Source organism: Lycium barbarum, chromosome 7 (genome assembly GCF_019175385.1).
Source record: "Lycium barbarum isolate Lr01 chromosome 7, ASM1917538v2, whole genome shotgun sequence".
NCBI classification, from domain to species: domain Eukaryota; kingdom Viridiplantae; phylum Streptophyta; class Magnoliopsida; order Solanales; family Solanaceae; genus Lycium; species Lycium barbarum.
This window is the reverse complement of record NC_083343.1, coordinates 25,662,180-25,670,817: the sequence shown is the minus strand read 5'-3', so window position 1 is coordinate 25,670,817 and position 8,638 is coordinate 25,662,180. Positions and strand designations below refer to the sequence as shown.

The 8,638-nt window shown below is 39.2% G+C and overlaps 1 long non-coding RNA gene across 1 annotated transcript; it reads left to right on the top strand.

Annotated features, from left to right (window-relative positions):
- Nucleotides 1-5,138: 5,138 nt before the first annotated feature.
- LOC132603320 (uncharacterized) lies at nucleotides 5,139-7,710 on the top strand. Its single transcript, XR_009568160.1, has 2 exons — nucleotides 5,139-5,521; nucleotides 5,858-7,710. It is a non-coding gene; the product is annotated as an uncharacterized LOC132603320 (long non-coding RNA).
- Nucleotides 7,711-8,638: the final 928 nt, after the last annotated feature.

Sequence of the window (8,638 nt, the reverse complement as noted above, 5' to 3'; positions counted from 1 at the left end):
TCAGGATTTTCATAGCTTTGTAACGCCTTTATTCTTTCTAGTGGCTCCTGAAATCTCGTCATCAGTCGGGACTTACCCCAACACGAAGTGGAAATTGTTCTGAGGAATAAGGATTGGCTTTGTGATGCCATGTAAATCCCTTCCCAAGGCTCGCCCGTGTTCAAACCCATTCTGGAACATAGTTGAGGCAGTCATTCTATAAACCGCAAGCATGGGCACTTCTGTAGAATCTATTTTGTAGGCAGTGCCTACCAGTTCTACCACGTGGAAATCTATTCCCTTCGAAACTGCTTCGATGACTAGGACCGAGTTGTCTGGGTAGTTGTGAATGCTGCCTTCTCCGTGGACCACAACTTCATAGCCATCCCACACAAATTTTACTAACTGATGAAGTGAAGATGGCATGGCTCCTGCCATGTGAATCCATGGTATACCTAGCAGTAAATTGTAATTAGCGGGCATCTTCATGACCTGGAATTCAGTGACGAATTATGTTGGCCCCATCTAAATGTGAAGGTCAACTTCTCTGGCAGCGTCACACTGAGATCCGTCAAATCCTTGTATGTTAGTATGACTTTGGCGGACCTTTTCGAGGTCATAGCCCAACTGGCTAAGAGTGGTTTCGGGGCAAATGTTGAGACCAGCCCTATTGTTGACCAAAACTCAGGTTACCACTTTGTTTCGGCATATGTCAGTGATGTGTAGTGCTTTGTTGTGAGTCATGCCTTCTTTAGGCAATTCTTTGTCAGTGAAGGCAATTTGATGTTCCTCCATAACATTAGCGACCATCTCGGCCAGGTTTTCATTGCTTGTCCCGGCAAGGATGTGAGCTTCTTCTAGCACCTTCATAAAAGCTAGACAATGCTGTGGTGAACTTATCAAGAGTGTTAGTACTGATATTTAAGCTAGGGGTTTCTTCAAATGCTCTACAATGGAGTATTCTTTTGACTGCATCCGACGCCAAAAATCTTCAGCTACGCCTTCAATAATGGGCCTCTTTTGATTTCCTTCTCTTTGTGGTGCCCCTTGGGACAAATCTTTAGGAGTTTAACACATTCTAGCTCGTGTCATTCTATGAGTCGTGGTTGCTTGCACCACAAACTCCTTTCTTGGTGCCACTATCACCTCATGAGTTATGTGCACAACAACTGGCGCGGGAATCAGTACTTTGAACTGCGGGCGTTCTGGAGGGAGAGTGACACCACTGTGTGCTCGAGTGCTTAAATGGGATCCCGAATGATAGGCTTTCCTACGACCTGGTCCTCTTCTCTCTCTATCATATGAATTGTATTGTTGCCATGGTTAGGCAAAGGATTGATGTTGACATTTGGCGCAGCTGTTTGGAGAACAATATCCTTTTTGTCAATCATATCCTGTATTTTGTACTTTAGATTGATACAATCCTCAGTATTTTGTTTGATTCCACCAGAATGGTAGGCACGTGTCTGGTCTGCCCGATAAAATATGTTCCTGGGATCGACAAACTTTGGGGGAAGTGTTTGGATCATTCCTGCAATGCTCAATCTTTTGAATAGCTCGGTCCGAGTCTCCATTAATGGGGTGAATGTTCGAGCAGGCTTCTTTTTAAAGTTTTGACGTAGCCCATTATAGGCATTCAATCGAGGTTGATTTTGGTAATTTATTGGCTGGTTATTTTGTAGAGGTCGATAAGCAGGCGCGGGAGTTGGGTAATTTGGCTGTGGATCTTGGTAATTTGGTGGTGGTGATTTGAAGGTATTTTGTAAAGCTGGGTAATTTGGCAATGGTGATTGGAAAGTAGGTTGCGCGGAATACACAAGCACCAGGTTGTATGGAGTGGGTACGTAAGTATTTGGGGGTGGTGACAGGTATACTTCCATTGGAGATTGGAATTCTTCTTTTCTTTTGGGTCTTGGGCTAGGGGTATGGGAAACTTTTGCCATGTCCTCTTTCTTCTTCCTAGTTAGTCCCATATTACTTTGTCCGGTAGCCTTGCCGGCCACGCTTATGATCCTTCCCGACTTGAGGCCATCCTCTATGGCTTTCCCCATTTTTATAAGTTCGGAGAATGGTCTCCCAGCCATTGACAACATCCAATCATAAAAATCCGTTTCTTAAGAACAAATGAAAAATTAGATTAATTCTTCCTCGCTAATTGGAGGTTGCACTCGAGCGGCTTCAGCTCTCCACTTACTCGCATACTCGTGGTAGTTCTCGGTGGATTTCTATTTTACTTTTTCTAAGTAGTACCGGTCTTGTACTATTTCCAAATTGAAACGGAACCTTTCTATGAAGGTTCATGCCATATCTTCCCATGTATTCCATTGGTGTATGTCTTATGCCGTAAATCATTCGAAAGCTTCTCCAGTCAAGCTTCGGCTAAATAGCTGCATAATGAGCATCGGGTTGTCCATCAAACCAACTAGTTGATCACAGAAAGCTCGAAGATGGGCCTTGGGGTTGCTCACTCCATTGCTTAGGCACTTTGAAGCCTTCGGGAAAATCCAAACCCGGATGCATACAGAGATCATCATAGCTCAAACCCGTAGCTTTGTGGGTAGCTCTTATGGATTTTTTCCAACATTTCGGCCATCTTGCGCTCTATTTCCTTATCGCGCCTATCTTGCTCGGCTCTCCACGCCTTTTCCATCTCCTCATAGTGATCAAGCTCTTGGTGATCTAGCGAGAAAGTATTTGGGGGTGACAGGTGTGTATAAAGAAACTGTTGGAGGTGTGGGGTGGTTTTTAAGTACATGGGTAACTTTTGCGGTTGGTAAGGAAATTATGCTTAGGCATATGGTGAAGCTAGGGTGAGCGTGTTGCAGTGCTTGGTAGGATGGAACTGAGTGAGCAGTTCCAGGGATTTGGACGGTGTTGAGAGGTGGTGCTATGAGTTGGTTCAGAAGTGGTTGGATGCTGGGTGATCTGCATTGTGGTTCTAGCAGGATAGGTAGGGAAGTGATCGGGTAGCGGCGAACTTAAAGACAGAAAAAGTGGTAGAGGCCTCCTTGCCCCAATGGCCGCCTCTTTGGCAGCATTGGCCATGTTAGCTTTTGTAACCTTCTCTTGAAGGTGTGCAACTTTTTCAAACAGCGTTTTGAAGACATCCTCGGAGTGCGGGGATTCTTGCAGGTTTGGTGGAGGCGAGTCTCTGATGACAAGCTTATTCCGATTTTGTTCGTTTTTTGAAGTACCAGCCATCGTTGCCTTGCCTTTGTCTGTTGGGAAAAGAATGCTATTGCAGCTTTAGATCTTGTGAAGTATGCAGTGTGGAACGAACACGAATCAACTTTCTCTTTCTATAAGAAAAGAACAACTCAAAGACAAGTGATGTTAGTACATTAGGCAATAATAAACATGGCAAGATATCACACATAGTTGCTATGTAAAGCACGTAGCACATAACAAATCATATGTTTGATTAAAATGCTTTATTGATCCCTTGTATCGGGTTTTTGGGTATTTTGGTTTTTTGAGTCATGCGGGTCTTAGTTTGGGTAATGGGGGAAATAGATATTTATATAATATAGGGATCGAGTCTTACGTAGACTGCATACGTATCCCTCCTTGGGAAATCAGGTCCAACGTAGTTCGGATTACATAAAAATATGACACTCCTACCTTAAACCCAGCCAAAAGCCTTCCCAGACCAGGCCCGACAAGGGCTTCCTACATATCCCTCCTTGGGACATCAGGTCGGACGTAGTTTCATTTACATATGAATAGGGGGGGGACAAATCTTTTCAAAACACAAAAAGGGATCCCCAATATCTGCCCAAAAAATGACCTCTCTTTGAAATCAGAACGGGTTGTTTGTCCTTTTAACCAGGGATTTGGCCAAAGGCCCTAGTTCCTAGTATTGGGGTGGGAGTACTATCCAAATCCCTCCCGTATGCAATAAATGCTCCAACTCAAACATGAAAGCCTCACACTCCTCGATGTCATGTCCCGAGGCTCCAAAATAAAAGAGGCAAATTCTCCTCTGACTTGTTCCTACTGACGAGGTTTCCCAAGTGGCTCTGATCGGATGGATCTTCCCCTTGCTTGCCAATTTTAAAAGATGCTTGCGTACGAGTCCTTAAAGATGGTGAAGTCATAATGCCAAACATAAGTGTCCAAAGTGATTCCTTCATTTGGGGAGACCGTGTTGTGGACCAACAAACTCTATTTATTCTTGGGGGTGCTCCCTTTGGTTCGGGGAGGCAACAGAGGCAGCCTCCTTAGATGGCCAAGTAGGCTTTTGCGGGTCGGATTCCACTACGCAGTCTTTGGCTTCTTGCCCATCTAATATGGGTATATACCCATGGGGTGTTCCTTTGGCCTCGTATAACTGGGATATGTACTCGTGGGGTGTTCCTTTGGCCTTGTACAGGAAGTTTTCTTAATGATGCCCCACCCTAATGGGCCCATTCGGCGGACTTTAAGGCAGACAATGCTATCAGAAGGTTCTGTAGAGTGTCCAAAGCAGTATTTAGGTTATGCAGAGACAGGAATATGATCAGGCAAACAGAAGGTGAACATTGGCATACTAATAAAACATTTGGTCCCATATAATCAACATGAACTCTCAGAATAAGTAGGCATGCTTCCCCTATACATATATCACTTTTAGACAGACGATCAACCAATCTTATCTACTCAAACATGACAAATGAAGCTAAAAGAAACACTACTTGACCATTATTGACACCCAATTTTGGCCCTTCTTTATCATTTAATTAATTTCACTATGCTTCTTAGTCCTGAAAATTCCTCGAAACGAGTTAGGGATATCTTCACTAGTTATTACGCTATTTTTCGAGATATATTTCTCTAAAGTTAAGAACATTTTTATTGTTTCTTAAAAATTACCAAACATCATATTTTTATAATTAAAATTTGCTAAACATCATTCTTTATAATTAAAATCAGTGAAAAATAATGTTGATATTCGTATATCAATATTGGCATTGACATTTTTTCTTTAAACTTATTTATTACTATATTAATCATTGTTTACTCTATTTTAAAAATAAATACGTATATTAGGCATACATTTTGGGAATTATTTAGGACAAATGAGTATATTTTAATTAATTGATTGAAGTAAGAAGAGATGAGAATCCAGCCCAAAATCCCCAACCCGGCCCAACACCTAAACTAAACACCCTAAATTCCTTTCCACTTCAGCCAACTAAACTAATCCTCCCAACCTAACCAAACGATCCCTCTCTCTTCAGCCATGGCTGCCACCCCTATCATGTCACCTCACCTCACCTCACTTCGCCGCCACCACACCCGTCGGACCACCGGATAAAGAACAAACATCACCTCCGCTGTCAACCCCAGTCCCTTTCTCCCCTTTTCTTCAAGTGACAGAGCTTCGAACAGCTCGTCCAAGTCGAATCAGCCCCCCAAATCAAGAAGCACGCAAGGATCTTTGGGTTTCTAGGCCGATCTTCCAACAATCCCCTGGGTAAAGGCTCGTTTCAGTCCGTTGGAGCCTAAAACCATGAAGAAACCACTAGATTCAGACCTCTAGCCTTCAAATCGCTCTGAAAAGGTAAGAATCCGTCACTTTTTTTCTTCACCATTTCATTTTTCGAAATTTCACAATTCCCCCCCCCCCCCCCCCCCCCCCCTTTTTGAATTCAAAATTCAAAGGCAAAAGCTTCTTGAAGAAGCTGTTGAAACCCTTAGTTGCTAGCTATAAATAGAACCCTTAGTGAGCTATTTTAGACAATTTTCAAGTGTGGAAAATCCCCTTTAAGTTAACAAGTTCAAGTGTTGAAAATCACCTCTTAAACAAACATTTTCACAACTGAAAACTAAGTTTGAATTTTCAGAAAATACTATTCCTAAATCTAAGTTTTTTTGGTTGTCGAAATCCCCTCCTTAGGTTCTCGGCTAAGCAAGGACCACTCCGAGCGGATTCTGAGATTCGCCAACTACAGTAGCCTCAGTTCCCTGTCACGAAGAAGGTAATCACACTCGTCTTCTCTTCGTCTTTAATTTACTAGAAGTGGAAATGTAGTCGTTCAAGTATTTCTCATCGTTTGGTTTAACGGACTGAACTGTGTTCGGACAATGGTTGTGGCTGTTCGTTTGATTCCGTGGGCTTGAACCCAATTTCTGCCTTGTTTGTTCTAATTTGTTGCATAAAAATGGTTAAGGAAGACTAATTACTGTTATGAATTGTTAACTACCTAGTCGACTATGTGCACTGATGTTCACTTTATCTCAAAATGTTATTTACATTATTCATGATATTCTAGTTCTGTTACTGAATCAAAATGTGACAATAAAATGGTAGATTATGAATTTTAAAAGGCGAATCTGTCAAACATGTAGTTGATTAAAAGGCTGGTGTTGTGAATAGCTTCATTTCTCGTCTAAATTCTTCTTTGAAGTATTTATGTGAATCTGTGTTTGTCATTTCTAGTTAAAAACCAGCATGAAAAGTAGTGAGAATAGGCAACCATATTGGCCCATAAACATGTTCAAAACTCTCTTCAGTTCCTTATGTTAGATATCTTGCTTTAGTACCATTTTTTTTACCATTGCAGACTTTACTGGTAAGTCATTTTTTAGAAATGTTCCACATAGACCTAATGGGCTGTTACACTTGTCATTAAGTCCTCTATATACCATCAGGTTTTCTTTTCTATGTGTCGATAACAAGTTTTAAAGTATCGGGTTTGGGTGAGCTCATCATGAACTTTAAATCTTACTGTTTGGAATTATAGCCATAAGATTTAGGGATTTTGAATGAACATGACAATTTGTGAAACATGAGACTGTTTTCTTACTTCGAGTACCTGAAGGCGTGTTTAAATCCAATGACTATTTCTTATTTCTCTTGTGTGTTTGGAAGTTGCTAATAACATGAGCCTATAAAGTATGTTAAAACTTTATTGAGATTTGTTAAGGTCCCTAAGGCTGTTAAGAATTTTGCAGAATATAATTAACTCTTAAATTCCCTGTTAGCATTGTATTCCTTTCCCTTTTGAACTAATGTAAGTTGATTATTTTGTCATATCTTATTAAATCACATAAAGAAATAGGATTTACTCTAACTTAGGTACTATGGGAGATTTAATTTGTTTGGTGCATAATGTGAGTAATGAATGTAATGTTGCAGTTCCATGTCCCAAATGTTAAAGGAAGCTCACGAGTTTGTTTAGTTTATTCGAGATTAACTTAATCAGTCGGTTTCCTTTGAAAAGTTTTTTTTTTTTGTTTCCAAGTACTACTACTGTGTGTTTCTTTAGATATCATATGATGTTTAGCCTTCGTTATTGACTATCTAGAATTGTCCCTAATCCTTATATTTTTTTCCTTTCTTTTTCATGAAACACTCGGGGGCATTTGGAGTTATGGCAACTCCGGATTCTACCTGGATCAGAGAAAAACCAGTAGCAGCCTCCTTGGCTCGTGCCTAGCGGCCTTTGTTCGTGTCAAAGAGTCCACGTCCTTCTTCCTGCCTTCAAACTTTATGTCCTTGTGTTGACTTGCATATATATGTTTTTTTTTTTTATCTCTTGACTAACATTCATCTTTGATTTGTAGTTATGAATTGATTTGTAGTTATGTTTGGTTTGTGTAAACCAATTGAGAGTTATTAAAAATTATAGTCATTATTTTTCCTCCCCCCTTTAAATATTTTTAGTACACTCGGTTTAGGCATGCCTAGAATCATGTACTTTGACTAGTCGTTTCAGCGGAGAAACGCATGATGCAATTTTCAGGTCTCGAAGGGTTTTTTTTTATAGGATAAGTATTTTATTTTCTCATAACGTTGTTGTTTAACTAATTACTGTTTGTTTATAATCATTTTGACAAAAGATAAGGATTCAAATGAATTTCAAAAGCTGCCAACAGATTATTTAAATGGGAGAATACGCAGGCTGCCAGTGGCGTCGAGATCCGAAGTCATTCTTGAGAAATGGGTCTCTAAACCAAATGACTTTAAGAATTAAATCAAAATGTTTAGGCTACTTTATGAGAGCTACAAGGTACATACTCTACGTACATATATATACTATCTTATTTTTTTAAAAAAAATCATCCAATCATCTTTACACTATGTGTGTACTTATATCTATCACGGTACTTATACATATTATTATATCTTTCATGGCTATTTTTAAAAATATACCTCTTTATACTCCATGTATATGTTATTTTCTCATAAAAAATATGTATTTTTATACTCTACATTATATAATCTGTCCTTATTTACAATAACCATATTTATACCCAAATCTTCAAAAAATACACATGTACTCTTTTGGTAAACAATATACATCCCCAGTACATATAATTTTACAACTCGTATTAATTACTTTCCTTTACAATGAGTATACTCACATACTATTTTGTTTTAACACGTATCACACATATACTACTTTATTTCCATTAATTCCCTTGGTTGTCTTTACATTATATGGATCTATATAGTACTATCACGTCATCAATAATTATTTTTAGTCACCCGTGATATACATATCACACATATACATTATTTTCTTAGATAAAATATATATATATATATATATATATATATATATCTTCTTATTCTATATTATACATACTATTTACATAAAAATAAATGTCATACATATTTTTCTCACGCATACATTAGCATTAATTACTTCCTTTATAAATATGCATTTACTCA